The sequence below is a fragment of the Monodelphis domestica genome, chromosome 4 (genome assembly GCF_027887165.1).
Source record: "Monodelphis domestica isolate mMonDom1 chromosome 4, mMonDom1.pri, whole genome shotgun sequence".
In the NCBI taxonomy this organism is placed as follows: Eukaryota; Metazoa; Chordata; class Mammalia; order Didelphimorphia; family Didelphidae; genus Monodelphis; species Monodelphis domestica.
This window is the reverse complement of record NC_077230.1, coordinates 190,894,868-190,909,500: the sequence shown is the minus strand read 5'-3', so window position 1 is coordinate 190,909,500 and position 14,633 is coordinate 190,894,868.

Below are 14,633 nucleotides of genomic sequence, written 5' to 3'. Positions count from 1 at the left end.
TCCCCCATTAGATTGTGAGCTCCTAGAAGGTAGGGACTGCCTGGGCCTCTCTTTGCATCCTCAGAATTTATCCCTCTGCCTAATAGAAAAGAAGAAATGCTTTTTTTACCGAATACAAGTAAATACCAAGAAGCTGGAGTCAGCGGTGAGAGAGCTAACAATTAGGCATATTAGAAAAAAGCTATATTTTTATCATATTTGAACTAAGGCCAAAAGAAGCTAAGGATTCTAAGAGGTGGAGATAAGGGAGATATTCATTCCAGACCCAAGGAGGGAGTGTAAGAGGGGAAGGGATAGAGGGGGTAGGGATAGCCTGTTCAAAGGTGTGGAGATGGAAGATGGAATGCTGAGCTTGGAAAATAGTCCTGTTTGCCTAGAATTAAGTGAAATAAATCTGAGAAATTGGATTCATATTATAGAAAGCTTTAAACATAAGATTGAAGAGTTCAAGAGTTTGTTTAAGAAACTATTTTAGGAGGAAAGTAGGTGGCTCAATGGATTGAGAGCCAGGACTAGAGACAAAGGTCTGGGGTTCAAATGTGACCTGATACTTCCTGGCTGTGTAACCTTGGGCAGGTCACTTAACTCTCCTTTGCCTAGCTCTTATTGCTCTTCTGCCTTGGAACTAATATACCATATTGATTCTTAGACTGAAGGTAAGGATTTAAAAAAAAAAGAAAAGAAACAATTGTTTAGTTACTTCAATTGTATCTTACTTCATGACCCCATATGGGTTTTTCTTGGTGGAGATATTAGAGTGGTTTGCCATTTCTTCCTCAGCTCATTTTGCAAGCAGAGTTAAAGGACTTGTCCAGGGTCACACAGCTAGTAAATGTCTGGAGTTAGAATGGAATTCAGGAACATAAGTCTTCCTGATTTTTCAGGTCCAATGCTCTACTTATTTTGCCACCCAACTACCTTGTTTTAGGAAACTATGGCTAGGGAAAATTGTTTTCTCTCCTCTTTCCCCCATGTACATTGGGGACATTTGGTAACTAATATTCTAAGAAAAATATATTTTTCTCTGCCCCCAAGGAAAGGACTCAGAGCAAAGGAAATTTCTATAATGAGGCTATACCATAAATCGACACTCTCACAATGCCCATTTCATTCATTCAGTGAACATACATTAAGACACTGCTTTTCTGAGTAGAAAGCATTATTCTACGTCTTGCTGGGAATGAGAAGTTGAATTAGACTGAGCACTTGTCTTTAAAGAACTTACAGTCTTACAGGGGAGACTAGATAGGCAGGCATGTAACTAAAACGTGGTAGAATGTAGTCAGCGCTATAAGACAAGAGACAAACTATGCTCTCGAGAATTCTGAAGAGAGACCGTTGCCGTGTGGGTCCCAGTATTTAGATTCTGGGAATTATATGTATTTGTCTTTTTGATGTTGTACTTATAACCAAGGCCTGCTAATGAGGACCTAGTCCTGGGAATATGCACGGGGAACCCACGCAAATGTTTAGTGAGCTAATTTTGAAATGTGTTTGAAGAAGAAGAATGGAATATTTAGGTGTGTGACAGTTTCCTTTGTGCTTTCTTTGTGTTTTGTGCTTACAGTGAAGAAAAACCTTTTTTTCATTGACTGCTGAGTTGGACCTGAGTGTGCAAACCCCTGCTAGAAAACCCTCAGAAGAGAGTTCCTCTCTGTCCTGGCCCCCAAGTGGCTTTGAAGACACATGGTGCCTGTGTCCCTGCTGTTCCTGTCATGTCTTTTCCTTCTTGCTATTAAGTGGAGTATTAAATCTCTTGTACTATGTGAAGGCACCCTGGACCTGAAGTCATTAAGACCTGAGGTTCCAATCTAGCTGGGTGACCCTGCACAAGCCATTTAATTTCTGTTTGCATCAGTTTCCCCAAAGGCAAATGGGGATAATAATGACACCTACTTCACAGGGTTCAAATGAGATAATTGTAAGCACCCAACACAGAACTTGGCACATAATAGGTGCTAAATAAATGTTAGTTATTATTGTTGTTAGCTATTATGATTCTGAAAACTCAGCAGAGCCACCAGATTCCCAGTGTCTGAGCTGTGGAAGGAGCCAGCCCTAAGGAGCAATCTGTTTGCCTTAGCCCAGAAGTAGATAAATAAAGCCACAAGCTAGATGCTTTGTCCTATAAGCAAGGAAGTGCTCCTGTCCTTCAACTAGGCTGTATTCAGAAGGAAACTTGGTGTCCTGAATGCTTTGTTTTTTTTAAACCCCAACCTTCTGTCTTAAAATCTATATTAAGTATTGATTCCAAGGCAAAAAGAGCAATAAGAGCCAGGCAATTAGGGTTAAGTAATTTGCCCAGGGTCATGCACCTTAGATTCTGGGAACTCCCATCTCCACTCCTGGGCTTTCTATCCACTGAGCCACCTAACTATCCCTGCTGAATGCTTTGTAACAACTATAAATCTGAGCCCACTCTTCTCACAGAAAGGGGAGCATGTGCTCATGGCTCAGGGGATATTCTTGTACTTTGTTTTTTGCTTTATCTTTTCAGTAAATATCAATTTATAAGATATTTTTGTGTTAACTGATTCATCAATAATGAGAAATAGTTGATAGAATCAATAGTGGGAAGCTAATCAATGGTGACATTAAGGAAATAGTAATTGGCACTAGCTGGATATTGAAGAGATGACTGGTCAAATTATATTGGAAGGAAGGAAACGAGCCTTTATTAAACACCTACTATGTGCCAGTCACTCTATTAATTGCTTTACAAATATTGTCTCATTTGAACTTCACAGCAACCAGGGAAGGTAGATGCTATTATCACCCCCATTTTATACTTTTGGAAAGGGAGATAGGTCGAGGTTATAAGATTTGCCCAGATCACACAGCTGTTAAGTGTCTGAGGCTGGATCTGAGTCTTCCAGACTCCATGTCCAGTGCTCTGTGCATCATGGGGCCACCTGGTTTTATTTCCCATCTGGATGTACTTCTTTGAACTGAGTATCAAGACCCTAGGAACCTCATCATCCACTGTTAAGATTAGAATTAGTTTCTCTGCTAAAGGTATTATATTTTTAGAGGTTTATTAAAGAAAATAAAAAATAAGAAAGCCCATGCAACCTACATCTTGTCGGCTAGGTAGAGAGCCACATGTCCCTAGAAGTGGAAGCCAAGAGAACAAGCAGGCGATACAATCAGTTTAAATAGCCACTGTGTTCTTGCACTCAGGTGAGGACTCAGGGAGATTATAGGGCAATCTGGGAACTGGCAAAGACTTCTGGGGATTGAAGTCTGGGGTTCAAATCTCCATTTTTACACAACTGTGGTATTCTCACTTTACTAGTACCCTCTCACTCTGAGATCCCTCTGATTAGAAAGTAGACTAGAAAGCTCCTTCCAGAACCTCCATTTAAGTCAATCATCTTTTCATTTCCCACCAGACTGCTCTCCTTTGGATTTCTTCATCATATACCCCATTCTAGGTACTTTCTCTTTCCCATTTCCTTCCTGTTGCGTGTTGTCTTCCTTCCTTAGATTGCAAGTTCCTCAAGGGCAGCGATTATATTTATTTTAGATACTTATATCCTCTGTCATTAGCACTATGCCTGGTGCATAATAGGCACTTAATATATGTTTATTGACTGCTATGAGCTGCCTCTAGGAAGTTCTGTAGAGGGAACACAGAAATATGAACTTATTAAGGACAAAAGTAATTTTTCCTCGTTTCTCTGTGCAGGAAGTAGTCCTCTTTTAGTCTGGGAGAGTAACAATTAGCTTATTGTCATCCAGTTTAATTTCCTGTTCTACCAGATGCTTATTATACAAGTAACAATCATGGGGTAGTAAGCAAATACATTCATAAAATCAAGTTGTTGTTCACTTATATCCAACCGGTTCTTTGTGATCCTGTTTGCATTTTCTCGGTAAAGGTACTGGAGTGGTTTGCCATTTCCTTCTCTAGCTCATTTTACAGATGAGGAAACTGAGGCAAACAAGGTTAAGTGATTTGCTTAGTCACAGAGCTAGTAAGTGTCTGAGGTCAGATTTGAACTCAGGAAGGCAAGTTTTCCTGACTTTTTAGACCCAGCACTCTATTCACTGCATCACCTAAGTGATGAAGAAAAAGTTATCAGGGAAATTATACAGATTAGAATAAATGGGCTTTGAAATGCAGGGGTGAAATGAAATCTCAGTTCAAACAAGGAAAGAACAACTGTTCTTGCAGTCTCCCACATGTATGCTGTGTATGCAATGTCATAGACATACAGATTTCTCAGATATCAAGAGTTTATTTCACCCTAAATGTAGATTATATTCTTGACCTAGGTCAGTTTCATATTGATGACCTTCCTTTTCTTTTTAGATCATCATTATTTCTTACTAATTCCTTTATGCAAATAAATATAGACAAAGAATGCAAATTATTATTTGACCACGTCTGAAGATGTATGGTTCATTCTGTACCCCTAATCTGCCCCCTTCTCTGCTGAAAGTTAGGAGGGATCTGTATAATGTTTCATCAGCAGTCTTCTGAAGTCATGATCATTCATGAAACTTACAAGAGTTTGGCAGTTTTTCAGTGTTGTTTTATTTATTTTGTTGTGGTCATCATTTCTCTGGTTCTGCTAACTTCATTCTCCATTGGTCCTTACACATCTTCTGTAGATATATTTGATAATATCATCTTTCTTGCTCTTTTGCCATTATATAGCCTGAAAACTGGGAAATTCCAAAGTGAACTTGAACTGTTGAGATTAAGTAGCCTATTGTGTTAATAGATCCAAGAAAAGAATAGTATGTAAATGGAAGACCCTTAAATCAGCACTCAAATTAATTATAAAGTAATAGAAAGTCATCTCAGATACTTTTCTGAATAAGTGAAGTTTTGTTCCCTTTTTCCCAGATCATATTGGCAGATGATTTCCTTCAAAAGAACCAGCTTGGATATATTTCGGTCACTCTGTATAATTGGGAAAGCTGGAATTGGAGACCTCATTGACAGTTTAGCCATGACTGCTTAAAACGTGCCCCTACCAGTCTATTATCTGCCTATCATTGCTCACTACTTTTCACCATACCACCTCTAGCATCCACGAATCTCCAGGTTTGGTTTACCTCTGGCATTACCCAATGTTCTCAGCCACAGCTGCCACTCACCAGCTTTCCATGGTCAGGATGTTTCATCAAGTTGTTCTACTCCAGGCAGACCTCTCTGTGTCAATCCAACAACTAAAAGCTATTATGAATATTCTTCAAAGCTCCCTTGCTTGTTCAGAAGCCCAGAAGCAACCTCCATTTTCTCTATCTTATAACTCTTCTTCACTGTTTCTCTCCAACTCAACCAACCTGGATTGATAACACACATCATAGAGACTTATTTCTCCTAATGATCCTTTGGCACAGCCACCTCACTCCTGCTTGTGACATCAATATTCTTACCTCTTTTGCCATAGACCCCTATCTGCATGTCAGCACCACTATTTCTCTCTCCTATCTTCTTAGATATCCAAAAGAGGAGGCAAGACAGAGAACATTTTAAGTACTAGTTGGAAAAATTTTGTAGTAGCAGAAGAAAAAGAGGCTAATTCAGAATATTAAGGAAATAAATAGTGCAGTGATCTGTCAAACACTGAAACCCCTTCCTTTTACCCCTGACCTTAAAACAAATAACAATACTGCCCCATCCTTAGGCATTGGGTTTCATCTATCTCTCTCCTCAACATTCTAAATTCCACTCTTCACTGATGAAGAGCTGATGATGCAATCATGATTCAGTGGAAACTGTAAAATTGGGTATCTGAAGAGCTAGTTCAAAGATTCGTTCTGCTGCTTACTTCCTTAGGCAAGCAACAACTTCTCTAAGCCCAAGTTTCTTCAACTATTTGATCTCCAAGAACTCTTCTATCCCTAATTGTAGGCTTCTCTTTCATTTTATTGGAGTATCTTTTTTTTTTAATAAAACATTTTCAGCTAATAAATATCTTCTTATTTTTTCCCCATTTCTCCCCCTTCTTCTATAACCTCCCAAGAAAAGAAAGAAAAAATGAAGAAATGCACATTTTCAAATTGTATTGTAAGAAATGAGGAAGGGGATGAATTCAGAAAAACCTGGGAAGACTTTATGAATTAATACAATAGGAAGTGAGCAGAACCAGAAGAACAATTTATACAATAGCAACAATATTATGAAGATAATCAATTTTGAAAGACTTAGAAACTTTGATTAATTCAGTGACTAACCACAATTCTCAAGTGCTCATGAAGAAACAATGCTGTCCTTCTCCGGAAGGAGAGGTGAAGACCCCAGTGCATATTGACTTTTTGGTTTATCTTCAGGTCTGGATTTTGGCTAACACATTTGTAGAAGCTGTCATCTGGGAATTTATTTCTGGAGCTAACTGCTGAATTCTTCATCTATTCACTTTGTCCTATGTTTATAATACAACTAGACAGTTTCCCCCCCCCCCCCATTCCCCCCATGATTAATTAAAATAGGAAATACTGAACTTTTTATTGATGGGGGATGGAGTTTGGGTTCCTGGACTTCAAGGACTCCTTAGATTCTCTTTTTCTTCTTCTTAAATTATCTCTCCATGATCTTTTTGCAAGGTCATTAAAAGAAATATATAAGATATCTCACATTTTTATAAGCTTAAGAGATATCTTCTATTTTTCAATCTTTTAATTTTGTTTTAATGTTTTTGTTTTTTTATGGAGTCATTAACTTCTGTTTATTTCATTTTAATTTTCAAGAGTGTTACTTGGATAAGGGTTTATAACACGTCAAACTTCATTTTTTTTCATAGCTCACATTTTAATTGTAATTCTTTCCTCAGTTATTTTATTTAAGCTATGATTTTGATTTGGCTTATAATTCCTTCATTTTTTCTTCTAGAAATTTTAATTGACCTTATGGACAAGATGTGTTTTTCTTTAAGGCTTTGCTTATAGATGTTTTGGAGGTATTCTCCTTTAATGAATTTGTGTCTTTTAACATACCTGACCTCAAAATAGCCCTTTATCTTTTTTTTTGTTGTTGTTGATGTAGTTTAATCATTCTTCCAGAAATTCTGGGCAACCCAGGATTGCTTGGGCCTGTGGCAGTAGAATCATCTCTGAATACTGAATCCATGATCCTGGACTGAGCTTTTGGCTTGGGGGGGGAGGGTCCTGAGGGGGGGGCTGAATCTATCATCAAGTAAGGGCTGGCTTTGTTACTGGCTCTGAGGTCTCCAAGTCTGCTTTCCTTCCTTCACTGACGTCTTGCTGCTGACTTGAGCCAGGAAAAGGTGAATCTACCTTTAGCTTCGGACTCATTGTGCTCCTGGCCTGCCTTGGAGCTGTGGGCACTGAATTTGTCATTGTGGCTCTCCCATTTCTGTCTTGACCTCTTGCCTGCACGTCAAATTTGTGTTATTAGGCTGGAAAGATGAATCACTCTAATTTCTGATTTAATTTCCTATTCACTACTCATGTCTGTTGTTCTTAAATTGTAAGAGTAGTTGCAGGAGTGGAACTATACCCTGCTTCTTCCTACTACACCATGTAGGCTACATCTCCTGGGATATCTTTTTATATATACAATAATAAGTAGAGTTTATCTACCTTTTCCTGGGCTTGGATTCAGGAAAAATCATCTCACTGAATTAAAATTGGGTCTCAGACACTTCCTAGATGTGTGACCCTGGGCAAGTCACATAGCCCTGTTTGCCTCAGTTTCTGTATCTATAAAATGAGCTGGAGAAGGAAATGGCAAACCACTCTAATATGTTTACCAAACCCACCCCCCCCCAACAAATGAAGTCACAATGAGTTGGATATAACTAAACAAGAACAAGCTTTCTTTTCATTCTTCATTATCAAAAGACTTTCTCTAATGATGTTAAGTCTCTAAATCTTTCTCTCCTTTTCTCTTTCTCCCTTTCTCTCTCTCTCCCTCCCTTCTCCTCTCTCTCTTTCTCTCATTCCATCTTATCTAGAAAGCCTACTTTCCTTCTTTTAAGCATCTCCTATTTATCCTTTATACAGCTTGTTTTTATTTTTTATGTATTTTTTTTTGCATGTTTCCTCCCCCATCCCCCACCACCTCCATTAGATTGTGAGCTCCTTGTGGGAGGGGACTGTCTTTTGCCTCTTTTTATATCTCCTTTGCTTAGTATTATGCCTGGCATATGGTAGATACTTAATAAATGTTTCTTGATTTACTTTTGATGAACCTGATCCTGCTTTCCAGATTAATCTAAATGACTTATGGATCAATACTTTTGCTAAATGAATTATTCTCCAAGAAAATGACTATCTCTAAGTGCTTAGTGCTAAGATACTTAACCACAAAACTTGGTCTAGAACAGAGGTCACAAAACTTTCAGAAGCAAGGTGCCAGCTTTCTGAACCTTGGTTTTCTAATAAACCAGGGTAAGAAAATTAACCCCCCAAAATCTTCATGTATGAATGGGAATAAGTGAATTTTGTTAGAGGATTTTTAATTTTGTTTTCTAATAATAAAAGAAATCATACTGTTTAAGAAGTGAAGGGGGAAAAAAGGAATCCTGTCTACCTAAGTAGTATAGAAACACTCACAAATAGAACTATGCTTGTTAAAAAACAAAAGAAAACCTTATATATAAAACAACAGAAAAATTGTTTGAAGAATAACTCATATATGTCCACCTTCAGAGAAGGAATAGATATCAATAAGACATAGTTTTGTAGATATAGATATTTTGTCAAATGATGCCTTCTCTAGTATGGGAAGGGGAAGGAAGGGAGGAAATATCTGGGAACTTTTAAATAACAAATAAATTAAATTAAGAAAAGAAAAACCATTGGATCACTCTAGTATGTTTGCCAAAAATTAGAAATTAGCAAGTAAAGGCTTAAAAAGTGAAATAAAATAATGGAAAAAAAACCCAAAACCAAAGGACTGCATTCTGAAGGATACAGTATAGAAAGGAATATGGATGATGGTTATTTCTTTTTCTAACACATTATTCAATATGGATATTAAAGTAAGCATCAGTAGGAGCATATATTATATACACAAAAATGCATTTACAATCACCATTATGCAAGTGTTTTGCATAATGATAAAAAATACATTTACATCCTCCACTTGTAAAAAATAAATCTTAGATTATGATAAACACTGATTTCAAATACTTCCTCAGACATTTATTACGGGAATGAACAAGTCATTTAACTTCCTAGGCTTCAGTTTATTCAATTGTGAAATGAGGAGTTTGTATTAGATAGTCTAAGATCCATTCCCATTCCAGATCTATAAACTTACTAAAATGTGAAGTTCTGGAGGGCAGAAATTATTTCATTTTGTCTTTGTATCTCCAAAAGCTGGCACGTGTTAAGGTACTTAAAATTATTTGTTGGATTGGATTGGATTAAGTCATTGTCTACTGAAACTAGAAGGAAATTTATAATCCAACCTCCTCATTGTGTACTCAAAGAAGCAGGTCTGAATTAGAGGCTAAATGATCTGCAGTGATCAGTGAGTAGGTCTGGAGTCAGGAAGACCTAAGTTCAAATCCAGTCTCGGATATATTAACTGGTTGTATGACTTGGGGCAAGTCCTTTAACCTACTTTTGCTTCTGTTTCTTCTGTAAAATGAGGGGGAGAAGGAAATGGCAAACCACTTTACTATCTTTGCCAAGAAAAAACCCCCAATAGGGTCCCGAAGAGTTGGACACAATTGAAATGACTGAACAACAAGAGGGTAGCAATTACTTCCCACGGATGTTGTTTGGATCAAATGAGATAATCATTAAAGGCACTTGGCATGGTACTCAGCACATAGTTAATGATATAAAATGTTATTATGATTATGGTTATGTGTTTATCACTTGCCCAGCATAATGCACTAGAGTGAGGCAGGGCTTGGGTCAGGGAGACCTACCAGAAGTTTGTTGTTTTTATTATATCTCACCCCTGCATCTAATTTCCATCACATCAACTTTTTTTTCTAATTTCCTTGATTTTTCATCCCAAGGCTCAATTTATTTACATCCAACTAGTTTGCTGCTCATCAACACTAATTGTAGTGTAATGTGTTTATAATATGATTTGGAGAGAATTAGAAAATAGTAATAATCAAATTTTATCATTTATGAGCCAGAAATTAGAAAGTATGAAAACCACTACTATCTTGGTTAATTTCATTTAAGATCCTGCTTTTCCCAAATATAGTTCTTACTACATAGAATCTGGAGGAAGACTATTCATTTTTAGAGAGAATGTTTTTGATACCAAAGGAGTAAGTGTGGCAATATCACTTTTTGTCAGAGTGAAAAATGATCTCAAGTGTCAAATGATCCTCCGGAATGCTAAAAATCAGCTGAAATGTCATCAGAAAAAGAAAACTGGATTTATACTTTAGGTATTTTTTAAAACTATTATATAAGGGGGAAAACCCATTACATAGAACTGAATTACTCTATATATTGGTTCAAAGTATCTTTCTGGGAAGGAAGGGGTTCTTAACCGTTGTGTGTGTGTCATGGTAGTCTGGTGAAATCTATGGACCCCTTCTCAAAATAATGTAGTTTACATGAGTAAAATACCAAAAATGATAGAAGAAACCAGTTTTATTGACATAGAATTATCAAAATATATTTAAAAAATGGATGGGCCCCAGCTTAAGAAACTTCGTTCTCCAAGGTAGTTAGTTTCTCCCACTGGCCACATTTCTGCCAGTCTCTTCAACCCTGCAGTTATGCATAGATCACTAAAAGTCTTCTTTTTCCTTCTTGGAGGGGAAAAATGTTAAAATTTAGGGATTGAATAAACCAGAAAGTTAAAGTTTTCTGGACTAGAATCTAGTCTTCTATTTCTGAAAAGACAAAATTCAAGTTCATATCAATATGGGTGCTACAAAGAGAGACAAGGAAGGTTTTACTTAGGACTAACTTTCTGTTCCATAAAGCCAGACTACTCACAAGTTTTCAGCGTTACCCCACTCAATTTACTTCTCTCTATAATAGAAAGAACTCCTAGACAAGGATAAAAGGTCACTGGGTTGGTAGGGAGGACCGCAAGTACTTATTAAGGGCTCTTCTATGTGCCAGGTCTTGGGCTAGGATATAAGGGGATGGAAGCCCAATGAATGGAAGTTCCTGCTCCCAAGTACCTTACATTTTAAAATGTAATGGAAGACCACAAATGCATTCATAATAATGATAATAGCTAACATCTAGAGAGCATTTTAAGGTTTGCATGCACCTTACAAATATCTCCTATTTTCCTCAAAATAACTCTCAGTTCTATGTTGTTCAGACATTTCAGTTCAACTCTTCATGACCCCATTTGGAGTTTTCATAGAAAAAATATTGGAGTGGCTTACCATTTCCTTCTCCAGATCATTTTTCAGATGAGGAAACTGAGGTAAACAGGATGAAGTGACTTGCCCAGGACACACAGCTACTGATGAGTTTTCCTGACTACACTCTTGGAATTTTATCCACTGGGCCACCTCACTACTACTACTACTACTACTACTACTACTACTACTACTACTACTACTACTACTACCACTACTACTACTACTACTACTACTACTACTACTACTACTACTACTACTACTACTACTACTACTACTACTACTACTATTCCTATTTTATAGATAAGAAAACAGAGAATGCAGAGGTTAAGTGACTTGCTGAGGGTCATGCAGCTAGTATCTGAGGCTGGATTTTAACTCATATGTACAGATGTATATTTTACATATGTAATAAACAAAAGCAAATATATATACAAAGTAATTAAACACAAGGAACACTTATTTAATGAAAATTCACTTCCGGGGCAGCTGGGTGGCTCAGTGGATTGAGAACCAGGCTTGGAGACAGGAGGTTCCAGGTTCAAATCTGGCCTCAGACACTTCCCAGCTGTGTGACCCTGGGCAAGTCACTTAACCCTCACTGCCTAACCCTTATCACCCTTCTGCCTTGAAACCAATACACAGTATTGATTCCAATATGGAAGTTAAAGGTTTAAAAAGAAAAAAAAACTTACAAAAACTTTGAATCCATAAATTGTCATTTGTGCCCAAATTCAAGTTATGAAAAAGCAATAATTCTATGACCTCCCTTCCTGAAAGAATTGTAAAAATTGGGGGATTCCAGGTCAAAAGATAATACTAATCCTCCTTCCATTGCTTCTACCAACAGCTGAAGAGGCTATCTCTGTGGACTATACATATAATTGATAAACCCTAGCAAAAAAACTGAAAAAGATCAGCACTTTGATAGGATTAACCTACATCATTATGTTGTACTAATTGCCTCCAAAGAGGGCATCATTCATCAGCTGAATAAGCAAACAGAAAAATTCACACAGATGAATTTCCCAATCCATTGAAGGTGTTTGCAAACATGTTCTTATGTGCACTGGGAAAAATCTTCCTTTCTAGGGATTAGATATTTCAAGCATTAACTTCATCCTGTGCTATCTTCTCCCATTCAGGGACACTACAATAAACTGACAGATGCTGCCAAGTGAAAATATCTGGAAAGAAGTTGGAAAGACTGTCGAAAGGGCTCACATTTCAAGACTTGTTGTCTGTGGTGGAACCATAGGAGAGGCTGAAGATTTTCACTCAGAGGGAGCATTTAGCTCCATTTAATTATCAGTTCTGAAAATGTAGGCATTGAGAGGATACTTGTCTTAAGTTACAAGTGCAATTTAATTACATATACTTTGGCTATCGAAGAAAAAACAATGAAAACAAATGTAGCACTTCTAGTTTTTCTTATTCTACCAAGCTAAGCCCCTTCATAATTACTCTAATCAGTGAACCAATTGTGACTTTTACAATCATCAACCTTTGTGTATTATCATTTCCTGCCAGGACTATTGCAGTAGCCTGCTGGTTGGTTGGACTCCCTGCCTGAAGTCTCTGATATAAGAGAAAGAGAGTGGTGGTGTGGAGTTCCAAGTTAGAAGACCTCTGTTCAAGCCCTACCTCAGATGTACATTACTTAACTTTTCAGTGCCTCAGCCATCTCTCTAAGACTAGAAGTTGGGTAGAGGTAGTTCCTCTCCTCCCCCTACTCTAAGAAGTGATTATGCTGATAAAATCACAGAGTCTGGTAAAGATAAAGATAGATAATAGATAGATAGATAGATAGATAGATAGATAGATAGATAGATAGATAGATAGATGGATGGATGGATAGATAGATGAATGGATGGATAGATAGATGAATGGATGAATGGTCAATGGATGGATGGGTAGATTGATGTACATATATACATATGTACAAATAAATTGTAGGCAACTCATTTTTTATATAAATATATTCTTGAATGAATTAACTCAAAGGATTGCCTGTCCAGTTGTATGTCTGTATTTCATTCACTGAGAAAACTTGGTATATTCTGGAATTCAATGTAATGAATACTCCCAAATCTGTGGAAAGGGACTTTTAGACAACATGGTCAACAAAAGAGCATCCTTCTTTTGTTTCAACTTTGAGTAGGACATCTTTCTGGACACCAGCAAACACTTTAGTATATAACTCCCTGTTTTATGCTCCACTCTACATCTGCTCCTCTGCCTGGTTTCAACTCCATGGAACAAGATGTCCCTCACAGGTTAAGCTTACCACCTCTAAATTTATCGCCATGCTGCTAATTCAAGCCTTGATTGATATCACTGCCCTCAGTGTAATCTTTCTCCTGGGCTAGAAAATGAGGACCAGACTCCTCCCAATGCCTTCCTCTATAGAAGTTAGAAATGGGATTTTTGACTCACTCTGGATTTTTGACTCTGTATTTGTTGTTTTGCCTGGTTTCAATTCCAAGGAAAAAGATGTACTTATGTAAGGTACTCCATGGTGTCCTCCCCTTCCTGCTTTTCCACCTCAATTTCCTGCCTCCTTTTGTGTAGTCTCTCTTCTAATTACATAATAAACTCTTTGAAGGTAAGGACTCTTTTTAAATGGTATCTCCAGTGTTTGGCATAGTACCTGGAAAATAATAGGTGCTTAATACGTGTTGAATGGATTTGGATTATACTTCACTGGATGTTAATGTTCACCAGTTCACTGAATGATGCAAGGAGTCAAGGAGGCAGTGGAGGAATAAAATATCAAGGGGAAAAGTATGAATGAAATAAAATAAAATAAACAAAAAGTAGTGCCACTTCTGTCTTAAAGTTCTACTATCATTAAGTTTTGTAGAATGATTCTATAACATTAAATGAGTTTTGGAAATTAAAGGATGAACTCAAGATTGTGAAAGGAAATTCTTGGTTCTCTTTGTCTATTCTGAGTTTACACTTGTAAGAAGAGAATCCTTTATTCTCTTGGTCTAGTTGGAGTTAACACTTTGATTAACAATATCTTAAGTACCCCTACTTAGTACCTCACTAGATTGTGAAGACAGGATTAAATCTTCTTTGTCTACCTTTTTACAGAATCAACATAAGCTTGAACTAGGTAGAAGAGCCCGAAAACCACTTAGAGAATTCACACCCTCAGAAACTCAACCAGACAGGAAACTGTGAACCCTTTTGATGAGAATTCACACCTATAGAAGATGAGAAGTGGATCCGACAGACACTGTTTACACACACACACACACACACACACACACACACACACACACACACACACCCAGTAGTCCTGGGCAATTTGGAATCTGTGATAGGCCCTTGTGAAGAGGGGAAGGG